This window comes from Pseudophryne corroboree, chromosome 3 (assembly GCF_028390025.1).
Source record: "Pseudophryne corroboree isolate aPseCor3 chromosome 3, aPseCor3.hap2, whole genome shotgun sequence".
Taxonomy (NCBI): domain Eukaryota; kingdom Metazoa; phylum Chordata; class Amphibia; order Anura; family Myobatrachidae; genus Pseudophryne; species Pseudophryne corroboree.
In genome coordinates, this window is record NC_086446.1 from 729,453,202 (window position 1) to 729,476,412 (window position 23,211).

Genomic DNA, 23,211 nt, shown 5'->3' on the forward strand with positions numbered 1-23,211 from the left:
GCTAGAGAGATAATGCCACAGCCGGGGGACACTTTTATATTGGTCCCTGCAGCCGTGGCATTAAATCCCCAACTAGTCACCCCTGGCCGGGGTACCCTGGAGGAGTGGGGACCACTTAAATCAAGGGGTCCCCCCCTCCAGCCACCCAAGGGCCAGGGGTGAAGCCCGAGGCTGTCCACCCCATCCAAGGGCGGTGGATGGGAGGCTGATAGCCAAGTGTAAAAAAAAAAGAATATTGAGGGTCATTCCGAGTTGTTCGCTCGTTGACGATTTTCGTTATATTGCGATTAGTCGCTTACTGCGCATGCGCAAGGTTTGCAGAGCGCATGCGCTAAGTTATTTTACACAAAAGTTAGGTATGTTACTCACGGCATAACGAGGATTTTTCATCATTCTGGTGATCGTACTGTGATTGACAGGAAGTGGGTGTTTCTGGGCGGAAACTTGGCGTTTTCTGGGCGTGTGCGAAAAAACGCTGGCGTTTCTGTTAAAAACGCGGGAGTGTCTGAAGAAATGGGGGAGTGTCTGGGCGAACGCTGGGTGTGTTTGTGATGTAAAACCAGGAACAAAACTGACTGAACTGATCGCAATGGCTGAGTAAGTCTGGAGCTACTCAGAAACTGCTAAGAAATTTCTATTCGCAATTATGCTAATCTTTCGTTCGCAATTCTGCTAAGCTAAGAAACACTCCCAGAGGGCAGCGGCTTAGCGTGTGCAATGCTGCTAAAAGCAGCTAGCGAGCGAACAACTCGGAATGAGGGCCATTGGTTATTGTAGCAGAACTACAAGTCCCAGAAAGCCTCCCCCCCTGCAAGCTGGTACTTGGAGAACCACAAGTACCAGCATGCGGGGGGGAAACGGGCCCGCTGGTACCTGTAGTTCTACTGCCAAAAAAATACCCAAATAAACACAGTACACACACACACACACACACACACACACACACACTGATAGTACAACTTTATTACATACATGCACACCGACACACATTACAAACTATGAAGAGGACCGATCTACACTGGATTGTTTGTGAGTATAATTTTTATTTACAGGTACCCCTGGATTCTACTGGAGAAAAGGACTGACACTCGTGTCAACATAGGTAAGTATGTGTGTGTCGGTGTGCATGTATGTAATAAAGTTGTAATATCACGGTGTGTGTGTACTGTTTTTATTTGGGTATTCTTTTTGCAGTAGAACTACAGGTACCAGCAGGTCCGTTTTCCCCTCGCATGCTGGTACTTGTGGTTCTCCAAGTACCAGCTTGCGGGGGAGGCTTGCTGGGACTTGTAGTTCTGCTTCAAAAAACAATATTCTTTTTTTTGACACTTGGCTATCAGCCTCCCATCCGCCACCCTTGGATGGGGGGGACAGCCTCGGGCTTCACCCCTGGCCCTTGGGTGGCTGGAGGGGGGGACCCCTTGATTTAAGGGGTCCCCACTCCTCCAGGGTACCCCGGCCAGGGGTGGCTAGTTGGGGATTTAATGCTACGGCCGCAGGGACCAATATAAAAGTGTCCCCCGGCTGTGGCATTATCTCTCTAGCTAGTAGAGCCCAGTGCTGGTTTTAAAAATATGGGGGACCTCTACGTCTTTTGTCCCCCGTATTTTTTGCACCAGGACCAGGCGCAGAGCCCGGTACTGGTTGTTAAAATCCGGGGGAACCCCTATCATTTCCCCCCCCCCCCCCATATTTTTACAACCATGACCGGCTTAAAGAGCCCGAGGCTGGTTATGCTTAGGAGGGGGGACCCCACGCATTTTTTTTCAGGATTTTTAACTAGAGATGAGCGGGTTCGGTTCCTCGGAATCCGAACCCGCACGAACTTCAGGTTTTTTTACACGGGGCCGAGCGACTCGGATCTTCCCGCCTTGCTCGGTTAACCCGAGCGCGCCCGAACGTCATCATCCCGCTGTCGGATTCTCGCGAGGTTCGTATTCTATCGCGAGACTCGGATTCTATATAAGGAGCCGCGCGTCGCCGCCATTTTCACACGTGCATTGAGATTGATAGGGAGAGGACGTGGCTGGCGTCCTCTCCGTTTAGACTAGAGTACTAGAGAGAGACACAAATTTTGGGGAGCATATTATTAGGTTGAGTACTACTTGCTGCTGATAGTGTGACCAGTGACCACCAGTTTAATTAATCCGTTCTCTGCCTGAAAAAAAACGATACACAGTGTGACACAGTCACATACCATATCTGTGCTCAGCCCAGTGTGCTGCATCATATGTAATACTGTATATCATTATCTGACTGTGCTGAGTGCTCACTGCTCACACAGCTTAATTGTGGGGGAGACTGGGGAGCAGTTATAGCAGGAGTACATATTTTAAGTACAGTGCACACTTTTGCTGCCAGAGTGCCACTGCCAGTGTGACTGACCAGTGACCACTGACCACCAGTATTGTGATTGTCTGCTGACCACCAGTATATTGTGATTGTCTGCCTGAAAAAGTTAAACACTCGTCGTGTGATGTTTTTATAAACGCATTCTGCAGACAGTGTCCAGCAGGTCCGTCATTACATAATATATACCTGTCCGGCTGCAGTACTAGTGTGATATATATATATATTTTAATTTTATCTCATTATCATCCAGTCTATATTAGCAGCAGACCCAGTACGGTAGTCCACGGCTGTAGCTACCTCTGTGTCGGCAGTCGCTCGTCCATCCATAATTGTATACCACCTACCCGTGGTTTTTTTTTTCTATCTTCTTGATACTAGTAGCTTACTTTAGGAGTCTGCAGTGCTGACAGACAGTATCCAGCAGGTCCGTCATTACATAATATATATCTGTCCGGCTGCAGTACTAGTGTGATATATATATATATATTTTAATTTTATCTCATTATCATCCAGTCTATATTAGCAGCAGACACAGTACGGTAGTCCACGGCTGTAGCTACCTCTGTGTCGGCAGTCGCTCGTCCATCCATAATTGTATACCACCTACCCGTGTTTTTTTTTTTCTATCTTCTTGATACTAGTAGCTTACTTTAGGAGTCTGCAGTGCTGACAGACAGTGTCCAGCAGGTCCGTCATTACATAATATATACCTGTCCGGCTGCAGTACTAGTGTGATATATATATATATTTTAATTTTATCTCATTATCATCCAGTCTATATTAGCAGCAGACACAGTACGGTAGTCCACGGCTGTAGCTACCTCTGTGTCGGCAGTCGCTCGTCCATCCATAATTGTATACCACCTACCCGTGTTTTTTTTTTTTCTATCTTCTTGATACTAGTAGCTTACTTTAGGAGTCTGCAGTGCTGACAGACAGTGTCCAGCAGGTCCGTCATTACATAATATATACCTGTCCGGCTGCAGTACTAGTGTGATATATATATATATATTAATTTTATCTCATTATCATCCAGTCTATATTAGCAGCAGACACAGTACGGTAGTCCACGGCTGTAGCTACCTCTGTGTCGGCAGTCGCTCGTCCATCCATAATTGTATACCACCTACCCGTGGTTTTTTTTTTCTATCTTCTTGATACTAGTAGCTTACTTTAGGAGTCTGCAGTGCTGAGTCTGACAGACAGTGTCCAGCAGGTCCGTCATTACATAATATATACCTGTCCGGCTGCAGTACTAGTGTGATATATATATATATATATATATATATATATATATATTTTAATTTTATCTCATTATCATCCAGTCTATATTAGCAGCAGACACAGTACGGTAGTCCACGGCTGTAGCTACCTCTGTGTCGGCAGTCGCTCGTCCATCCATAATTGTATACCACCTACCCGTGGTTTTTTTTTTACTATCTTCTTGATACTAGTAGCTTACTTTAGGAGTCTGCAGTGCTGACAGACAGTATCCAGCAGGTCCGTCATTACATAATATATACCTGTCCGGCTGCAGTACTAGTGTGATATATATATATATATTTTAATTTTATCTCATTATCATCCAGTCTATATTAGCAGCAGACACAGTACGGTAGTCCACGGCTGTAGCTACCTCTGTGTCGGCAGTCGCTCGTCCATCCATAATTGTATACCACCTACCCGTGGTTTTTTTTTTCTATCTTCTTGATACTAGTAGCTTACTTTAGGAGTCTGCAGTGCTGACAGACAGTGTCCAGCAGGTCCGTCATTACATAATATATACCTGTCCGGCTGCAGTACTAGTGTGATATATATATATATTTTAATTTTATCTCATTATCATCCAGTCTATATTAGCAGCAGACACAGTATGGTAGTCCACGGCTGTAGCTACCTCTGTGTCGGCAGTCGCTCGTCATCCATAAGTATACTAGTATCCATCCATCTCCATTGTTTACCTGAGGTGCCTTTTAGTTGTGCCTATTAAAATATGGAGAACAAAAATGTTGAGGTTCCAAAAATAGGGAAAGATCAAGATCGACTTCCACCTCGTGCTGAAGCTGCTGCCAATAGTCATGGCCGAGACGATGAAATGCCAGCAACGTCGTCTGCCAAGGCCGATGCCCAATGTCATAGTACAGAGCATGTAAAATCCAAAACACCAAATATCAGTAAAAAAAGGACTCAAAAATCTAAAATAAAATTGTCGGAGGAGAAGCGTAAACTTGCCAATATGCCATTTACCACACGGAGTGGCAAGGAACGGCTGAGGCCCCGGCCTATGTTCATGGCTAGTGGTTCAGCTTCACATGAGGATGGAAGCACTCAGCCTCTCACTAGAAAAATGAAAAGACTCAAGCTGGCAAAAGCACAGCAAAGAACTGTGCTTTCTTCGAAATCCCAAATCCACAAGGAGAGTCCAATTGTTTCGGTTGCGATGCCTGACCTTCCCAACACTGGACGTGAAGAGCATGCGCCTTCCACCATTTGCACGCCCCCTGCAAGTGCTGGAAGGAGCACCCGCAGTCCAGTTCCTGATAGTGAGATTGAAGATGTCAGTGTTGAAGTACACCAGGATGAGGAGGATATGGGTGTTGCTGGCGCTGGGGAGGAAATTGACAAGGAGGATTCTGATGGTGAGGTGGTTTGTTTAAGTCAGGCACCCGGGGAGACACCTGTTGTCCGTGGGAGGAATATGGCCATTGACATGCCTGGCGAAAATACCAAAAAAATCAGCTCTTCGGTGTGGAAGTATTTCACCAGAAATGCGGACAACATTTGTCAAGCCGTGTGTTGCCTTTGTCAAGCTGTAATAAGTAGGGGTAAGGACGTTAACCACCTCGGAACATCCTCCCTTATACGTCACCTGCAGCGCATTCATAATAAGTCAGTGACAAGTTCAAAAACTTTGGGCGACAGCGGAAGCAGTCCACTGACCAGTAAATCCCTTCCTCTTGTAACCAAGCTCACGCAAACCACCCCACCAACTCCCTCAGTGTCAATTTCCTCCTTCCCCAGGAATGCCAATAGTCCTGCAGGCCATGTCACTGGCAATTCTGACGAGTCCTCTCCTGCCTGGGATTCCTCCGATGCATCCTTGCGTGTAACGCCTACTGCTGCTGGCGCTGCTGTTGTTGCTGCTGGGAGTCGATGGTCATCCCAGAGGGGAAGTCGTAAGCCCACTTTTACTACTTCCACCAAGCAATTGACTGTCCAACAGTCCTTTGCGAGGAAGATGAAATATCACAGCAGTCATCCTGTTGCAAAGCGGATAACTGAGGCCTTGACAACTATGTTGGTGTTAGACGTGCGTCCGGTATCCGCCGTTAGTTCACAGGGAACTAGACAATTTCTTGAGGTAGTGTGCCCCCGTTACCAAATACCATCTAGGTTCCACTTCTCTAGGCAGGCGATACCGAGAATGTACACGAACATCAGAAAAAGACTCACCAGTGTCCTAAAAAATGCAGTTGTACCCAATGTCCACTTAACCACGGACATGTGGACAAGTGGAGCAGGGCAGGGTCAGGACTATATGACTGTGACAGCCCACTGGGTAGATGTATGGACTCCCGCCGCAAGAACAGCAGCGGCGGCACCAGTAGCAGCATCTCGCAAACGCCAACTCTTTCCTAGGCAGGCTACGCTTTGTATCACCGGTTTCCAGAATACGCACACAGCTGAAAACCTCTTACGGCAACTGAGGAAGATCATCGCGGAATGGCTTACCCCAATTGGACTCTCCTGTGGATTTGTGGCATCGGACAACGCCAGCAATATTGTGTGTGCATTAAATATGGGCAAATTCCAGCACGTCCCATGTTTTGCACATACCTTGAATTTGGTGGTGCAGAATTATTTAAAAAACGAGAGGGGCGTGCAAGAGATGCTGTCGGTGGCCAGAAGAATTGCGGGACACTTTCGGCGTACAGGCACCACGTACAGAAGACTGGAGCACCACCAAAAACGCCTGAACCTGCCCTGCCATCATCTGAAGCAAGAAGTGGTAACGAGGTGGAATTCAACCCTATATATGCTTCAGAGGTTGGAGGAGCAGCAAAAGGCCATTCAAGCCTATATTGAGCACAATATAGGAGGTGGAATGCACCTGTCTCAAGCGCAGTGGAGAATGATTTCAACGTTGTGCAAGGTTCTGCAACCTTTTGAACTTGCCACACGTGAAGTCAGTTCAGACACTGCCAGCCTGAGTCAGGTCATTCCCCTCATCAGGCTTTTGCATAAGAAGCTGGAGACATTGAAGGAGGAGCTAACACAGAGCGATTCCGCTAGGCATGTGGGACTTGTGGATGGAGCCCTTAATTCGCTTAACAAGGATTCACGGGTGGTCAATCTGTTGAAATCAGAGCACTACATTTTGGCCACCGTGCTCGATCCTAGATTTAAAACCTACCTTGGATCTCTCTTTCCGGCACACACAAGTCTGCTGGGGTTCAAAGACCTGCTGGTGAGAAAATTGTCAAGTCAAGCGGAACACGACCTGTCAACATCTCCTCCTTCACATTCTCCCGCAACTGGGGGTGCGAGGAAAAGGCTCAGAATTCCGAGCCCACCCGCTGGCGGTGATGCAGGGCAGTCTGGAGCGACTGCTGATGCTGACATCTGGTCCGGACTGAAGGACCTGACAACGATTACGGACATGTCGTCTACTGTCACTGCATATGATTCTCTCCCCATTGAAAGAATGGTGGAGGATTATATGAGTGACCGCATCCAAGTAGGCACGTCAGACAGTCCGTACTTATACTGGCAGGAAAAAGAGGCAATTTGGAGGCCCTTGCACAAACTGGCTTTATTCTACCTAAGTTGCCCTCCCACAAGTGTGTACTCCGAAAGAGTGTTTAGTGCCGCCGCTCACCTTGTCAGCAATCGGCGTACGAGGTTACTTCCAGAAAATGTGGAGAAGATGATGTTCATTAAAATGAATTATAATCAATTCCTCCGTGGAGACATTGACCAGCAGCAATTGCCTCCACAAAGTACACAGGGAGCTGATATGGTGGATTCCAGTGGGGACGAATTGATAATCTGTGAGGAGGGGGATGTTCACGGTGATATATCGGAGGATGATGATGAGGTGGACATCTTGCCTCTGTAGAGCCAGTTTGTGCAAGGAGAGATTAATTGCTTCTTTTTTGGTGGGGGTCCAAACCAACCCGTCATTTCAGTCACAGTCGTGTGGCAGACCCTGTCACTGAAATGATGGGTTGGTTAAAGTGTGCATGTCCTGTTTATACAACATAAGGGTGGGTGGGAGGGCCCAAGGACAATTCCATCTTGCACCTCTTTTTTCTTTCATTTTTCTTTGCGTCATGTGCTGTTTGTGGAGTATTTTTTTGAAGGGCCATCCTGCGTGACACTGCAGTGCCACTCCTAGATGGGCCAGGTGTTTGTGTCGGCCACTAGGGTCGCTTATCTTACTCACACAGCTACCTCATTGCGCCTCTTTTTTTCTTTGCATCATGTGCTGTTTGGGGAGTGTTTTTTGGAAGGGCCATCCTACGTGACACTGCAGTGCCACTCCTAGATGGGCCAGGTGTTTGTGTCGGCCACTAGGGTCGCTTAGCTTACTCACACAGCTACCTCATTGCGCCTCTTTTTTTCTTTGCGTCATGTGCTGTTTGGGGAGTGTTTTTTGGAAGGGCCATCCTGCGTGACACTGCAGTGCCACTCCTAGATGGGCCAGGTGTTTGTGTCGGCAACTAGGGTCGCTTAGCTTACTCACACAGCTACCTCATTGCGCCTCTTTTTTTCTTTGCGTCATGTGCTGTTTGGGGAGTGTTTTTTGGAAGGGCCATCCTGCGTGACACTGCAGTGCCACTCCTAGATGGGCCAGGTGTTTGTGTCGGCCACTAGGGTCGCTTAGCTTACTCACACAGCTACCACATTGCGCCTCTTTTTTTCTTTGCGTCATGTGCTGTTTGGGGAGTGTTTTTTGGAAGGGCCATCCTGCGTGACACTGCAGTGCCACTCCTAGATGGGCCAGGTGTTTGTGTCGGCCACTAGGGTCACTTATCTTACTCACACAGCTACCTCATTGCGCCTCTTTTTTTCTTTGCGTCATGTGCTGTTTGGGGAGTGTTTTTTGGAAGGGCCATCCTGCGTGACACTGCAGTGCCACTCCTAGATGGGCCAGGTGTTTGTGTCGGCCACTAGGGTCGCTTAGCTTAGTCATCCAGCGACCTCGGTGCAAATTTTAGGACTAAAAATAATATTGTGAGGTGTGAGGTGTTCAGAATAGACTGAAAATGAGTGGAAATTATGGTTTTTGAGGTTAATAATACTTTGGGATCAAAATGACCCCCAAATTCTATGATTTAAGCTGTTTTTTAGTGTTTTTTTAAAAAAACACCCGAATCCAAAACACACCCGAATCCGACAAAAAAAATTCGGTGAGGTTTTGCCAAAACGCGGTCGAACCCAAAACACGGCTGTGGAACCGAACCCAAAACCAAAACACAAAACCCGAAAAATTTCAAGTGCACATCTCTATTTTTAACCCATTTCCACTGAAAAACATGCTCTGATCTCTCCATATTATTTTAGTCAGTGAAAAAAAATATATATATTCTTTTAAAAAATCTATTAAATAATGCTTGTGGCTCCTAAATAGACAAACCAAGTAGATAATCCCTTCCAATATAAATAGATATGCTATTAGCAATCAAAAAAACACACAAAAAAACATGTTTTAAATTTTTTTTTGTTAGATCACGACAGCAAAATGAGGCGGACTGAAATTGACGAAATGACTGTCGAAAAGCACTGTTGTCGAATCGACATTCTTCAATTGAATATACTTTTGTTGAAAAGCCGCATTTTTACCATTGCAGACATGTCGAATTTTGAAAATGACGAATTGCAAAAAGTCGAATCTGAAACGGCAGGTTTTTTGACGAAAAAAACTGTATTGCATTGTCGAATCAGTTTTTTTTGTCGAAAATGCCCCGTTTTTCGACATTTGCGGCGATTCGACCGCAATTGCATATAACCCTATGTGTTATATCCCAGAGCGATTAAAATATACCAATCTGCCAGATCATCTACAGACAGGGCTGAAAGGAATCGAGTGAAGACATAAAGGAAAAGTAATGCACTTATTAAAAGTCTCTGGAGGGCATGAACAAGCCAATAAATTAAAATAATAATATGTGAAAAATCCCTCTAACTATTACGTTTTGTATTGTGCCCATTAATATGAAATAAACTGGTGTAAATCGCAAAAGTGCAAAATAGACCAAAACATTTTTTTTCTTAAACATAAATAATAGTAGTAATAATAATAATAATAATAATTAGTAGTATAATCTAATAATAATAATAATAATAATAATAATAATAATAATCAGAATATATTCAAAAACATGTATACATATTAAAATGCATTTAAAAATGTCTGCATCCTGTTGCAGTAGCCATAGAATAACCTGTAAGATTAATAATAAGCACAAGCTTTGTTTTCTATAACATGTATAATCCAGCGAGCCTTAATAATGAAAACCTTTCTTTTACCTTCTTTCATATCTGACACTAAAAAATAAATGCAATCATGACATTTTTTTATTATTTGTGTTCTCGTGTTATAGCTATTGTGCTGTGGTTTTATCTTCTCTTTGTACTTGCAATAACATATTATTTGACCATGAATCACTTTAATGGATTGAAACATAAGCATGCGAATTGAAAAATAGATACATTAGTCAAATCAATAAATAAATATGAAAATATATATCTACTGTGAAAAAAACATCTTGGCTACTGTGTCCTCCAACTTGGACGTGGGAACGTGAAATATATGGCTTTAAAATATGGCTTTCCGTGTCAACTAGCCAATGCCTGCAGCCTAAAAGGAATTTTGAACACAGAGAAGTAATATTTCATCAACAAAATCATAAAATAAAGACATTAAAATGAAGGAATGATTGAGTGCTGTAGGGCATTTTTAAAATCACCCTTCAGTTTGTGGTTGGAGTAGTTTAGGATAAGACTTTGCTTAGTTTTCTGATACATTTGCTTACAAATGGCTTTCGTTAACAAACAGCCTTTCTAGAATGCCCCTGTAGCAAATATTTATTGTTTTTCTGTGCTAATTTTTTTTCAGAATTTCTTTTTTAAGAGAATACAGTACAAGGCTGTGCCTATTACAAAGTAAGTCATTTTTGCCCTATTTTCATTACAGTGATATTTCATGTTTTTAATATAGGGATTTAAAAAAAATGTATGTGTGCATGTATAAATATACATAATACAACTGGACATTAAATTACACTATAATGGTCAACTTTATTTTTTCAAAAGTCTTTCCTTTCATTTGAAAATAGTCTTAGTTTGCAAGCTCCGCCTTCTCCTCCTCCCTCATTCCTAGCACGAGCCAGCAGTGTCATACCGGAGTTATTGACACTGCTGGCTTGTGTACCAGTGGAGTAAAAGCAGCAGTGTTATGGTAATATTGGTTGCTATCTCACAATGAGAGCAACTTCTCTGTGGCTAGTGTCATTTAGCAACAGCTGGGCTCCACGTTTATAGCACTCTGCATGATCATGTGGACAGATGGCTAGGAAACAGGACTGAGAAACAGTAAAGTTTAAAGCAAAAACAACTGTGACATCTGCAAAAATTGCTGAATTCTGTACGTGTGTAAAGCCCTGTACACACGGGGAGATATGTGCTGAACGATGGGGGGGAATGGAGCAGTGAACTGAGCGATCTAGATTTGTCATCCATGCATGCCAAATCTAGTGTCAGCGATAGCAATGCGCGGCTATCGCTATGGGCAAACACACGGAGAGATCCGTGCTTAATTTCTAACCAGTCTAGTCAGATTGCTTAGAATTTAAGCACGGATCTCTCCGTGTGTACCCCCCTTAATATTGGTAATGGTAATAGCAAAGTGCCCCCTCGCAGCCTAACCCTAACCCTAACCCTCCCCGGTGTTGCCTAACCCTAACCCCCCCTCCCCACAGTCTAAATCTAACCACCCCCCCTCACAGCCTAACCCTCCCCGGTGGTGCCTAACTCTAACCCCCCTCCCGCATCCTAAACCTTACCCTCCCTCCCCTGAAACCTAACCTTAACCCACCCTGGTGGTGCCTAACCCTAACCCTCCCACCCTGCATCCTAACCCTAACCCTCTCCCCGCAGCCTGAACCTACCTAGCCTCACTTTCCCCCCACAGCTTACCTCTGAGCAGTGCCGGCAGCCATTTGTTTGGCATCCCGGCGTTCGGGATTCTGGCGCAGCCATTGCAATCCATGTCGGGTTCCCTGTGCCTGCATTCCAAGCAATGTTGGTATTCTGGTGTCGGTATTCCAACTGCCGGGATCCCGAACGCCGGGTTACTGACGGATTTCTAGTATATACTAGCAGATCCAATGTCACCAAATAGACCAGTACTTAAACAGTGGTATGGTTTCTTGAGCTGTAGTATGTTTGTACAGCCGTATTCACAGGTACATACACTCAGGATCAGAATGGAGCAGAGCACCAGCCGGTGATGTATGAGGGTAACGGTGCACATACTATTGGTAGCGGTTTGGCTTGGTAGCAGCAGTACTTTGTATATCACATATGCCTTAAAACCAATTGGCGCTTTAAATCTAGTGGCTGAATTGATGAAATTGCGCCAGTGCCCACAAAATGCAGGCTACTTAGTTCTAAAAAATGTAATTCGTTGTTATTATTTTTTTTTTTTAGAAGTAAACCTTTTATCATTGTAGTTATATAATTAATTAATTAATTAATTAATTAATGAATTAACTACTTACTGTGGTTTTCTTAATATGTGTTACCTAATTACATTTAAAACATCAAATATTCCTATAGTATTGTATAGTTTATTTTTGGGTTATTGTATATTTTGTATGCTAAGAGATGTTCCAATTTTTGTACATTTAATGCCAGTTATTAAGATCCTGGCTCCACCGTCCTTCCCAGCTCAAACATTTTTTTCTGACATAATTGGTTATGCAATCAGTGCAGTGGCCTTTCATAAATCAATTAATCAGCTTCATTTATGTGCTGAACATTGATGCAGGATAGACAATATGTAATCTGGATAATAATCTTTATTTACACTTTTTTTTACAACCAATGGGTTCACATATGTTAATCACATTAAAATAATCAGTAATCAGCCTGACATCTGTGCCAGAACTAGGCTCCAATGTATTACAATTAATAAGGTATAAATGATGTCCTTTTAGCGTTTCGAATGGAATAACACAGATAGAATTAAATTATGTAACATTTGATGAACTTTTGACTTTTTTTAAACATGCTATTTATATCCTTATGGCTTATGTTTGTAACCACTGATAACATTACTGTGACCAGGTAGTAATAGTCTGTGTATCTGTCATGAGCCACTGCTGTGGCTCATTCCTGTTTGCATTTTGTTTATGTATTTTATGTTATATTTCTGTTTGCATGCCAGGTTTTCTCATGTACTTGTTTAGAGGAATGTTGCGGACCACCTTTGGTGAGTTTATGTAACTGCAGCCTGTCTCCTGTATGTGTGGCCTGTGTAGCCTCACTTGTCAGATAATTAGGCCATTATGTGGTGAGCCTGTGCACCTGCAGCCTGTCTCCTGTATGTGTGACTTGTGCTGTCTCAACTGTCAGTTATTTAGGCCATTACCTTGTGTCTGGCTTCCAGCCATCCTGATTGGGGCGTGCTTCATTTATTACCCAGCCTGCCTTTCACCTGACACCGGTGATAGATACATGTTCCAGCCTGTATCTGTGTCCAGGCTCTGTTCTATGGTGGAATCTTGAACTTGTCAGCTCGAGAGAGATCCTGTCTATCTGTGTTGTACCTGTGACCATGAGACCCTGCTCGATGGATAACCTGACCAGATCCAGCCAGCCTTTTTTGTTCAGGTTTTTGCTAAGCAGTGTGTGTAGTTCCACACAGACACTGTCTTGCTTATATCTCTGTATTATTACATCTTAGAGCATTCAGTGAGAACCTGTCAGCTTGTATTAGATCCTGTTTGCCTGTGTTGAACCCATGACCCAGAGACCTTGCCAGTTTGATTACCTGACCAGAACCAGCTAGCCTTGTGCTCAGGTTTTTGAATTATAACATCTTCTAGCATTGTTGCTTTCACAGTCTATTAAGTCACTTATAACATCTTCATGCATTGTTGCATTCACAATCACTCGTATATTCAGTGCCTTAGCTTTCAATACTCTGTGCCTTGGTTCCTATGTTGGGATTTGGCGGACGCGCCGCATATAATCTGTTCATTGTCCTGTCTGTATTCTTTCCCATTGGTAGTCTCATTAGTTTTAGCTAGTTTTCCCCTTATTCTCCCTCAGTCCCGGTTGGTGCCTTGTAAACCTGGGGGGATCGGAGTCTGGGCGGACCTAATTTGCCCATTCAAACACTGCTGCTAAAGGAAAAGACTAGCTCTGCAGGGGCCAACCGACTACTGAGACTAAAATAACGGAGTTAGGGGTAGAGTCGGTGTTGCAGACATTTCCCTTTCCCAGCTTCAGGTCACACGTCAGGACCAGGAACTCCCCAGTTGCCACCCGTACTCCCGAGTTCCGGGCACTTAGTTCATAACAGTATCCTAACCAGTTATATGCAGTACAATATAATACAATACAATACCTGCTTCTCAGACCCATCACCTAAGGCAGAGTTTCCCAAACTTCGCTATTACAGTACAGGTTTTAAGAATACCCATGCTTGAGCACAGGTGACTCAGTCATTTTGATTAAACTGTCTGGACTCAAGCATGGATATTCTTAAAACCGAGACTGCAATGGCAGAGATTGGGAAACTCTGTTTTTTTTGCCTTCCAACATTTTTGGGCTGTACAGTATGTTGGTGAGTCCCAGTGGCGGCACCAGAGGAGGGGCTGCAGGTCAGTTCAATTTTCTAAAGCACCGCACCAACTGTCACCAACTGCCATTCCAAACGGACTCACTGGCAGTTGGTGTGCCTCCACTATTTGAATTTTGAACTGAGCTGCAGGTCCACCTCTGGAGCCACCCTTGGTGAGTCCTGATCACTGGTGAGATCGAGCCTCAGGTTGGTCCTTATTCTTTGCTAGTAGTTTAGGAATGTTTTTTTGATAATAGTTATTTATATACTGTAGATTATATATTCATTAGTCCAAAACATTATACTACCAGTCTGTGCTCATTTTTGTTACCATTTATTTACACAGAGCTGTACAGAGAGAATATTTGTCATTCACATCAGTCTAAATTCACACAGAAGTTATGCAGAAGCCAATAAACCTACCAGTATGGTTTGAAGTGTGGGCGACAACCCATACAAACATGGGAAAGACAAAGAAACTCCACACAGAGCTTTCTCTGTGGCCAAGGAACCAAACGCACACCGCCAAAACTGGGAGACAGCAATGCTAACCACTGTGCAGTAGGGATATTGCAATTTTCTTAATATTGTTTCTTTTCACAACTATTTATTACAATCAAGATAAATGATGTTAACAGGTAAAGGTTTGTACTGCATTTCTTTTATATACAGTATAGATCACAGTGCAACATACTGTACTAGGAGAATTCATGAGAAAAAACAAAAAAACAAAAACAACATAACACTAACAGTAATCAGCTTTACTCAGCCAAAAATATCACATACGTAGCATACAATTCCCATTGGGATGCACGGTAGTTGTCATTATCATGGACATACGGGCAAGGGATATGTTTAACCTAACGCATGCATCCTTCAATAAAAATGTATGAAGATGGCAAACTAAAGCATATTAGAAAAGAGGGGCAATTTGGTCCCAAAAAGACATAAGTAAAAAGCCCAGTCCTGGATATTGTGACTTACTCAAATATCGCCTGATGTCTGAAATAAGATTCATGCCTGAAATTATCTGTTAAGAACTCTAAAAAAGACTTACAGTATGCTTTCATTTAACAGGAGCTGAATAACTGACATTCCTAAGCAGCAACTGCAATCCTGGGAACAATCAGTGTAGCTCCCAGTTTGTTTACATGGATGGGACTCTGAAGGTTGGTCCACTATCCCAGGAGACTACAGTCCCAGAGGGAGGTGAATCAAGCCTTGGGGAGAGAGATAAACTGGAGAATTTTCCCAAAGCAACCTATCAACGTCTGTCATTTATTTGAAATGACAGTAGTTGGTTGCTGTGGGCAACTTCGGCTAACTTCAAAACGGGATGCGGTCAATTTACCTACAATCAAAATCCCGATGGTCAAAATACTGACAACCATTGACCGATGGTCAAAATTCTGACACGGTCAAAATACTGACATGGTCAAAATACAGACATTTAAAATACCAGCAAGGTCAAAATACCGACATTTAAAATGTCAATAGGTCAAGAAGTCGACATGAGTTTTTCAGGATTTTTTCATTGAAACCGACTTGTTCATACTTGACCATCCAAGTGGACCTGGAGGAAGAATATAATAGTGTGCCGAGTGCAGCGAGCCATGCGAGGGGATGCAGTACACTTATATGGTGTCCATGTCTACCTATGTCGACATACACACCCAAAAATGAAAAACTTGTGTCAACTTTTTGACCTGTTGACATTTTAAATATCTGTATTTTGACCTTGTCGGTATTTTAAATGTCTATATTTTGACCGTTGGTCAATTGTTGTACTTTGACCATCGGGATTTTGATTGTAGGTACAGTCTGTCATACTAAACCCGTTCAAAACATGTGGTACACTAATTTTTTTTACCATAGATCTATCTATTAGATCTATCTAGTTATAGATACATATGGTAAAGTTTACTTAGGTAAGTGTACCCCATGTTATGAACACTTTGCAGCAAACTTCTCCACAAGGCTTTATACTGTACATCTTCTCCCAGATATTTAGGTAGAGCAGGTGAGTATGTCTGTTTTATTAGGCCTCATGTCTCACTTCACTCAACTTCCTTTTCACTTGTTGAGCAGTAAGTATAGAGAGAATTTCCTGTTGGAACCATAAGTTCCATGGAAGACTTCATTAGATCCAGTGAATGGCCAATCCATAGTAAGTCTAGTTTTAGCTTTCTCTGTTAATCCTATTTGACTTCATGCAAAATTACTGTTAATTGTTGGTGGACACAAGTTTTGGTTGCTCCAAAAATCCAGCAGCGACTTATTATACAATGTACTGTACTCTGCTTCTTCCGTAGGGGACATAGCGGTTGCATTTCTTCCTTTTTACTTCCTTATTCTCTCCCTGAAATCTTTATAGCTCATTATCTAGTGAGGGCTGATGAAGTGATACATGATTTATTGGAAGGTAAAATCAGTGTTTCACTGCTAACGTTTGTTTCTTTTCAGTGTTTCAGGCAGCGAGCCCTTCCTTTGGCTGAGGGAGCAAGCACGCTGGTGCTGTGCCCTCTCACTATCACTCATAAATATCCCCATTTCATGGCTAACTCTGCTTCTAATTTGATTCAATTCCCTTTTGTTGCTTAAAAATTCAATTTGTTTAATTGAGCCGTTTCACAGTAAAATTTGAATTCCATTCATTTAACCATTCATATTAAATTTCTTTCAGCCTGTACTTTTTTTTTATTACTCCTTTTTAGAGCGGGGTCACGATCATTTAACTGCCGTGACCTCATAAGTAAATTAAGTGAATAAATGTGGTTTTCCATATGTCCAGTCCACATCAAACAGAATAAATGTTAAATAATTCAAGAACAATGCATAATCATAAATATATTTTTTTCTTAGAATTTTACTTTGTACTTGTCGAATACAGATATTAAGGGATGACTATAAAACATTCTTTGCCTAGCTTTTATAATGGTATTAGTCACTATTCCTTGTAACCTGTTCAATCTGGAAATGACAGTGTTACAAATGTAACCTGAGAGGGAAAGTCTAGCACATTGTGAATGCAGCCCAGATATATAGCTACCTGTAAATTTTGCGCAACGGGCGTTTCGCAGAGGTGTGAACTTCTGCCAGTACAATTTTTTGGAATCCATGTTTGCATAATGATTCTGTGCTTGATTTGCAATTAAACATTTCATATTATTTTTCGTCTAGAAAAAAAGTTGGGACAATGAGAGTCAGACATGTGGTATGGTTGTGGTGGGATTAGGGATAGAGCTAGAACATCAAGAAGGAAAATAAATAAATACACTAACTGAATTCTATTAATTCAATAGACCGTGATCTGGTATACCAGAAAGCCAAGGCTTGTGCTAATTATTCCTTCTTTTGCCAATTGGCTATTGGGGGTCATTCCGAGTTGTTCGCTCGCTAGCAGTTTTTAGCAGCCGTGCAAACGCATTGTCGCCGCTTACTGGGGAGTGTATTTTTGCTTTGCAGAAGTGCAAACGCCTGTGCAGCAGAACGCCTGCAAAAACATTTTGTGCAAAACAAGACCAGCCCTGTGTACTTACTCTTCGTGTGCGTTGATTTTATTTTTGGAGGGTTGGCTTTTGATGTCACACACCCATCCAGCGTTCACCCAGCCACGCCTGCGTTTTCCCTGGCACGCCTGCGTTTTTTTAAGCACTGCCTGAAAATGGTCAGTTGACACCCAGAAACGCCCACTTCATGTCAATCTTCTTGCGGCCACCAGTGCGAATGAAAACATCGCTGGAACCTGTGCAAAACCACAGAGGACTTTGTACACGTACGTCGGCAGTTAGCGATCAACTCGGAATGACCCCCATTATACAGAGGTGGCCTCATACACTTCTGCTCAAGTCTACAGGTCCTGGCCGAGCGTCTTTCTTGCTCATAATGTGCATCTTATTTGCATAATTAAAACAAATGGGAGAGACAAAACAATATTGCTAGCTTGCACTTCTTCACTGGTGTATTATCTCAAATGCCAGAGCACACTTCCTCCCTGAACGTATTGGCTACAGGTTGGATATTGTTCACCATACGGATACCGGGTTCCCGGCTTCGAGATGCCCGGTGGTGGAAAGGGGGGGGGGAAGGGCAGGCGAGCGCAACGAAGCCCCTTGCAGGCTCGCTCGCCACATGTTCTATCCCCACTCTACGGGTGTCATGGACACCCGTGAGAGGCAGTAGTCCCTGTTAGTCGGCATACCAACTATCGGGATTGTTAGGGGGAGAGATCTCGGTGTCGGCATTGTGACCGGTGGTCTCCTGGCCGCCGATCACTCAACTACATCCCATTGGCTACACTCATTAGAAGGCATTGTGTCAATAATAGTGATGAGCTGGTTCGGATCCTTGGGATCCGAACCCGCCCGAACTTCACCTTTTTTTTCACGGGTCCGAGCGACTCGGATCCTCCCGCCTTGCTCGGTTAACCCGAGTGCGCCCGAACGTCATCATCCCGCTGTCGGATTCTCGCGAGATTCAGATTCTATATAAGGAGCCACGCCGTTGCCGCCATTTTTCACTCGTGCATTGGAAATGATAGTGAGAGGACGTGGCTGGCGTCCTCTCACTTTGTTTCAGCGGGCTGCAAATATCTTTATTCTGGGGACCAGCAGTATTATAGGAGGAGTACAGTGCAGAGTTTTGCTGACCAGTGACCACCAGTATTATACGTTCTCTGCCTGAAAAACGCTCCATATCTGTGCTCAGTGTGCTGCATATATCTGTGCTCACACTGCTTTATTGTAGGGACTGGGGACCACCAGTATTATATAGGAGGAGTACAGTGCAGAGTTTTGCTGACCAGTGACCACCAGTATTATACGTTCTCTGCCTGAAAAACGCTCAATATCTGTGCTCAGTGTGCTGCATATATCTGTGCTTACACTGCTTTATTGTGGGGACTGGGGACCACCAGTATATTATATAGGAGGAGTACAGTGCAGAGTTTTGCTGACCAGTGACTACCAGTATTATACGTTGATCTATTACTGGCATATAATTCCACACATTAAAAAAGGGAGAACAAAAATGTGGAGGGTAAAATAGGGAAAGATCAAGATCCACTTCCACCTCGTGCTGAAGCTGCTGCCACTAGTCATGGCCGAGACGATGAAATGCCATCAACGTCGTCTGCCAAGGCCGATGCACAATGTCATAGTAGAGAGCATGTAAAATCCAAAAAAATAAAGCTCAGTAAAATGACCCAAAATTCTAAATCAAAATCGTCTGAGGAGAAGCGTAAACTTGCCAATGTGCCATTTACGACACGGAGTGGCAAGGAACGGCTGAGGCCCTGGCCTATGTACAAGGCTAGTGGTTCAGCTTCACCTGAGGATGGAAGCAGTCATCCTCCTGCTAGAAAACTTAAAAGAGTTAAGATGGCAAAAGCACAGCAAAGAACTGTGCGTTCTTCTAAATCACAAATCCCCAAGGAGAGTCCAATTGTGTCGGTTGCGATGCCTGACCTTCACAACACTGGACGGGAAGAGGTTGCGCCTTCCACCATTTGCACGTCCCCTGCAATTGCTGGAAGGAGCACCCGCAGTCCAGTTCCTGATAGTCAAATTGAAGATGTCACTGTTGAAGTACACCAGGATGAGGATATGGGTGTTGCTGGCGCTGGGGAGGAAATTGACAAGGAGGATTCTGATGGTGAGGTGGTTTGTTTAAGTCATGCACCCGGGGAGACACCTGTTGTCCGTGGGACGAATATGGCCATTGACATGCCTGGTCAAAATACAAAAAAAATCACCTCTTCGGTGTGGAATTATTTCAACAGAAATGCGGACAACTGGTGTCTAGCCATGTGTCGCCTTTGTCAAGCTGTAATAAGTAGGGGTAAGGACGTTAACCACCTAGGAACATCCTTCCTTATACGTCACCTGGACCGCATTCATCAGAAGTCAGTGACAAGTTCAAAATCTTTGGATGACAGCGGAAGCAGTCCACTGACCACTAAATCCCTTCCTCTTGTAACCAAGCTCCTGCAAACCACACCACCAACTCCCTGTGTCAATTTCCTCCTTACACAGGAAAGCCAATAGTCCTGCAGGCCATGTCACTGTCAAGTATGACGAGTCCTCTCCTGCCTGGGATTCCTCCGATGCATCCTTGAGTGTAACGCCTACTGCTGCTGGCGCTGCTGTTGTTGCTGCTGGGAGTCGATCGTCATCCCAGAGGGGAAGTCGGAAGACCACTTGTACTACTTCCAGTAAGCAATTGACTGTCCAACAGTTCTTTGCGAGGAAGATGAAATATCACAGCAGTCATCCTGCTGCAAAGTGGATAACTCAGGCCTTGGCAGCCTGGGCGGTGAGAAACATGTGTCCGGTATCCACCGTTAATTCACAGGCAACTAGAGACTTGATTGAGGTACTGTGTCCCCGGTACCAAATACCATCTAGGTTCCATTTCTCTAGGCAGGCGATACCGAAAATGTACACAGACGGCAGAAAAAGAGTCACTAGTGTCCTAAAAAATGCAGTTGTACCCAATGTCCACTTAACCACGGACATGTGGACAAGTGGAGCAGGGCAGACTCAGGACTATATGACTGTGACAGCCCACTGGGTAGATGTATTGCCTCCCGAAGCAAGAACAGCAGCGGCGGCACCAGTAGCAGCATCTCGCAAAAGCCAACTCGTTCCTAGGCAGGCTACGCTTTGTATCACCGCTTTTCATAAGAGGCACACAGCTAACAACCTCTTACGGAAACTGAGGAACATAATCGCAGAATGGCTTACCCCAATTGGACTCTCCTGGGGATTTGTGACATCGGACAACGCCACCAATATTGTGCGTGCATTACATCTGGGCAAATTCCAGCACGTCCCATGTTTTGCACATACATTGAATTTGGTGGTGCAGAATTATTTAAAAAAGCGACAGGGGCGTGCAAGAGATGCTGTCGGTGGCCCGAAGAATTGCGGGTCACTTTCGGCATTCAGCCACCGCGTGCCGAAGACTGGAGCACCAGCAAACACTCCTGAACCTGCCCTGCCATCATCTGAAGCAAGAGGTGGTAACGAGGTGGAATTCAACCATCTATATGCTTCAGAGGATGGAGGAGCAGCAAAAGGCCATTCAAGCCTATACATCTGCCTACGATATAGGCAAAGGAGGGGGAATGCACCTGACTCAAGCGCAGTGAAGAATGATTTCAACGTTGTGCAAGGTTCTGCAACCCTTTGAACTTGCCACACGTGAAGTCAGTTCAAACACTGCCAGCCTGAGTCAGGTCATTCCCCTCATCAGGCTTTTGCAGAAGAAGCTGGAGACATTGAAGGAGGAGCTAAAACAGAGCGATTCCGCTAGGCATGTGGGACTTGTGGATGGAGCCCTTAATTTGCTTAACCAGGATTCACGGGTGGTCAATCTGTTGAAATCAGAGCACTACATTTTGGCCACCGTGCTCGATCCTAGATTTAAAACCTACGTTGTATCTCTCTTTCCGGCAGACACAAGTCTGCAGAAATTCAAAGACCTGCTGGTGAGAAAATTGTCAAGTCAAGCGGAATGTGACCCGTCAACAGCTCCTCCTTCACATTCTCCCGCAACTTCGGGTTCGAGGAAAAGGCTAAGAATTCCGAGCCCACCCACTGGCGGTGATGCAGGGCAGTCTGGAGCGAGTGCTGACATCTGGTCCGGACTGAAGGACCTGCCAACGATTACTGACATGTCGTCTACTGTCACTGCATATGATTCTGTCACCATTGAAAGAATGGTGGAGGATTATATAAGTGACCGCATCCAAGTAGGCACGTCAGACAGTCCGTACGTATACTGGCAGGAATAAGAGGCAATTTGGAGGCCCTTTCAGAAACTGGCTTTATTTTATCTAAATTGCCCCCCCCTCCAGTGTGTACTCCCAAAAAGTGTTTAGTGCATCTGCTCACCTTGTCAGCAATCGGCATACGAGGTTACTTCCAGAAAATGTGGAGAAGATGATGTTCATCAAAATGAATTATAATCAATTCCTCCGTGGAGACATTCACCAGCAATTGCCTCCAGAAAGTACACAGGGACCTGAGAGGGTGGATTCCAGTGGGGACGAATTAATAATCTGTGAGGGGGGGGATGTACACAGTGAAAGGGGTGAGGAATCGGACGATGAGGAGGAGGTGGATATCTTGCCTCTGTAGAGCCAGTTTGTGCAAGGAGAGATTGATTGCTTCTTTTTTGGTGGGGGCCCAAACCAACCAGTCATTTCAGTCACAGTCGTGTGGCAGACCCTGTGGCTGAAATTATGGGTTTATTAAAGTGTGCATGTCCTGTTTATACAACATAAGGGTGGGTGGGAGGGCCCAAGGACAATTCCATCTTGCACCTCTTTTTTCTTTCATTTTTCTTTGCATCATGTGTCGTTTGGGGACTATTTTTTTGAAGTGCCATCCTGCCTGACACTGCAGTGCCACTCCTAGATGGGCCAGGTGTTTGTGTCGTCCACTTGTGTCGCTTAGCTTAGTCATCCAGCGACCTTGGTGCAAATTTTAGGACTAAAAATAATATTGTGAGGTGTGAGGTGTTCAGAATAGACTGAAAATGAGTGGAAATTATGGTTATTGAGGTTAATAATACTATGGGATCAAAATGACCCCCAAATTCTATGATTTAAGCTGTTTTTGAGGGGTTTTTGTAAAAAAAAAAACGAATCCAAAACACAACCGGATCCGACGAAAAATTTTCAGGGAGGTTTTGCCAAAACGCGTCCGAATCCAAAACACGGCCGCGGAACCGAATCCAAAACCAAAACACAAAACCCGAAAAATGTCCGGTGCACATCACTAGTCAATAAGGATGCTAAAATAAGACCTCCCACTATTACCATGCAGTCCTCCATCACATTTTCTTCCCAATACAAATTTAAATTATTCATTTCAAATTAAAAAAATTTATTTCAAATTTAAATTCTGTTTTTTTTTATATTGAGAAAATGTATGTTTCCAAATCAAAGTGTTGCCTTTGTAGTCCACAGATTAGTGGGATTAAAGCAAGTACAGTACACC

At 44.0% G+C, this 23,211-nt stretch overlaps 1 long non-coding RNA gene across 1 annotated transcript in view; it reads left to right on the top strand.

The window, feature by feature from the left end:
* The window catches only part of LOC135058205 (uncharacterized), a 153,010-nt gene that overhangs the window by 118,442 nt on the left and 11,357 nt on the right, over window positions 1-23,211 (top strand). The window contains exon 2 of the long non-coding RNA XR_010244674.1: window positions 10,475-10,521. This is a non-coding gene — a long non-coding RNA (uncharacterized LOC135058205). The remainder of the gene's footprint in view (window positions 1-10,474; window positions 10,522-23,211) is intronic.